This window comes from Chlorocebus sabaeus, chromosome 7, assembly GCF_047675955.1.
Source record: "Chlorocebus sabaeus isolate Y175 chromosome 7, mChlSab1.0.hap1, whole genome shotgun sequence".
In the NCBI taxonomy this organism is placed as follows: domain Eukaryota; kingdom Metazoa; phylum Chordata; class Mammalia; order Primates; family Cercopithecidae; genus Chlorocebus; species Chlorocebus sabaeus.
In genome coordinates, this window is record NC_132910.1 from 95628623 (window position 1) to 95631248 (window position 2626).

Sequence of the window (2626 nt, forward strand, 5' to 3'; positions counted from 1 at the left end):
GACAAGCCCACAGCTAACATTACCCTCAATGGTGAAAAGCTGAAAGCTTTTCCAGTAAGATCAGAAAAAGACAAAGTTGCCCACTTTCAGCACTTCTATTCAATATTTGATCATTTAAACTGTTTATGAAAGATGGCTATTAATTCAATGTTCAGCAAAACTGTAGTAAGTCCCAACCAAGGTGTAAGGCACTATTATAATAAATAAGAATACAGTAATAAGAAATACACGTCACTCCAGCCTTTATAAAACATGTAGTTCAAAGTAGAAGAAAGGACTTTTAATTAGTTATTAGGCAAATAGGACAATGAAACAAAAGACATAGCTCAGAAACAAATATATACTTCCCTCACTGACCACCGACCACCTGCCTTACCAAGCGCACGCCCTGTTGCCGCCCGGCAGAAATGCTTCGTTTACCCACAGTCTTTTGCCAGATGAGACCGGTGTCCAGGGTACTGGCTCCTCATCTCACTTGGGCTTATGCCAAAGATAATTTTGGTGCAGATGCCTGAGCCTTAATGCTTCAAGGTATAGAACTTTTAGCTGATGCTGTAGCCGTTACAATGGGGCCAAAGGGAAGAACAGTGATTATTGAGCAGAGCTGGGGAAGTACTAAAGTAACAAAAGATGGTGTGACTGTTGCAAAGCCAATTGACTTAAAGGATAAATATAAAATATACTGGAGCTAAATTTGTTCAGGATGTTGCCAATAGCACAAATAAAGAAGCTGTGGATGGCACTACCACTGTTACTGCACTGGCATACTCTATTGCCAAGGAAGGCTTAGAGAAGATTAGCAAAGGTGCTAATCCAGTGGAAATCAGGAGAGGTGTGATGTTAGCTGTTGATGCTATAATAGCTGAACCAGTCTAAACCTGTGACCATCCCTGAAGAAACTGCACGGATTGCTACAGTTTCTGCAAATGGAGACAAAGAAATTGGCAATATCATCTCTGATGCAATGAAAAAGGTTGGAAGAAAGGATATCATCACAGTAAGGAATGGAAAAACACTGAATGATGAATTAGAAATTATTGCAGGCATGAAGGTTGATCGAGGATATATTTCTCCATACTTAACTAATATATCAAAAGATCAGAAATGTGAATTCCAGGATGCCTATATTCTGCTGAGTGAAAAGAAAATTTCTAGTGTCCAATCCATTGTACCTGCTCTTGAAATTGCCAATGCTCACTGTAAGCCTTTGGTCATAATCACTGAAGACGTTAATGGAGAAGCTCTAAGTACACTCGTCTTGAATAGGCTAACGGTTAGTCTTCAGGTTGTGGCAGTCAAGGCTCCAGGGTTTGGTGACAATAGAAACAACCAGCTTAAAGATATGGCTATTGCTACTGGTGGTGCAGTTTTTGGAGAAGAGGGGTTGACCCTAAATCTTGAAGACGTTCAGCCTCATGACTTAGGAAAAGTTGGAGAGGTCATTGTGACCAAAGATGATGCCATGCTCTTAAAAGGAAAAGGTGACAAGGCTCAAATTGAAAAATGTGTTCAAAAAATCATTGCGCAGTTAGATGTCACAACTAGTGAATATGAAAAGGAAAAACTGAATGAACGGCTGGCAAAACTTTCAGATGGAGTAGCTGTGCTGAAGGTTGGTGGGACAAGTGATGTTGAAGTGAATGAAAAGAAAGACGGAGTTACAGATGCCCTTCATGCTACAAGAGCTGCTGTTGAAGAAGGCATTGTTTTGGGAGGGGGTTGTGCCCTGCTTTGGTGCAATTCAGCCTTGGACTCATTGACTCCAGCTAATGAAGATCAAAACATTGGTATAGAAATTATCAAAAGAACACTCAAAATTCTAGCAATGACCGTTGCTAAGAAAGCAGGTGTTGAAGTATCTTTGATAGTTGAGAAAATTATGCCAAGTTCCTCAGAAGTTGGTTATGATGTTATGGTCGGAGATTTTGTGAATATGCTGGAAAAAGGAATTACTGACCCAACAAAGCTTGTGAGAACTGCTTTATTGGATGCTTCTGGTGTGGCCTCTCTGTTAATTACAGCAGAAGTTGTAGTCACAGAAATTCCTAAAGAAGAGAAGGATCCTGGAATGGGTGCAATGGATGGAATGGGAGGTGGTATGGGAGGTGGCATGTTCTAACTCCTAGAGCAGTGCTTTATCTTTATTAATAAACTGTGACAGGAAGCCCAAGGCAGTGTTCCTCACCAATAACTTCAAAGAAGACAGTTGGAGAAAATGAAGAAAAGGCTGGCTGATGTTAAGGAAATCACAAAAACCATCAGTTACTGGTTTCAGTTGACAAAATATATAATGGTTTACTGCTGTCATTGTCCATGCCCACAGATAATTTAGTTTGTATTTTTGAATAAAAAGACATTTATACATTCCTGATGCTGGGTAAAAGAGCCATGTACCAATGTACTGCTTTCAACTGAAATCACTGAGGCATTTTTACTACTGTTCTGTTAAAATGAGGATTTTAGTGCTTGCCACCACCAGATGAGAAGTTAAGCAGCCATTCTGTGGATAGTGAGAATAATTGTGTACAAAGTAGAGAAATAGCCAATTATGTGACTATCTTTGTGTAACAAAAATTTGTTTAAAGTTAAAAAAAAGAAACAAATATATACCTGATTTATGATAAAA

At 39.2% G+C, this 2626-nt stretch overlaps 1 pseudogene; it reads left to right on the forward strand.

The window, feature by feature from the left end:
* The first annotated feature begins 392 nt into the window (after nucleotides 1-392).
* Nucleotides 393-2134, forward strand: LOC103236320 (60 kDa heat shock protein, mitochondrial pseudogene; annotated as a pseudogene).
* Nucleotides 2135-2626: the final 492 nt, after the last annotated feature.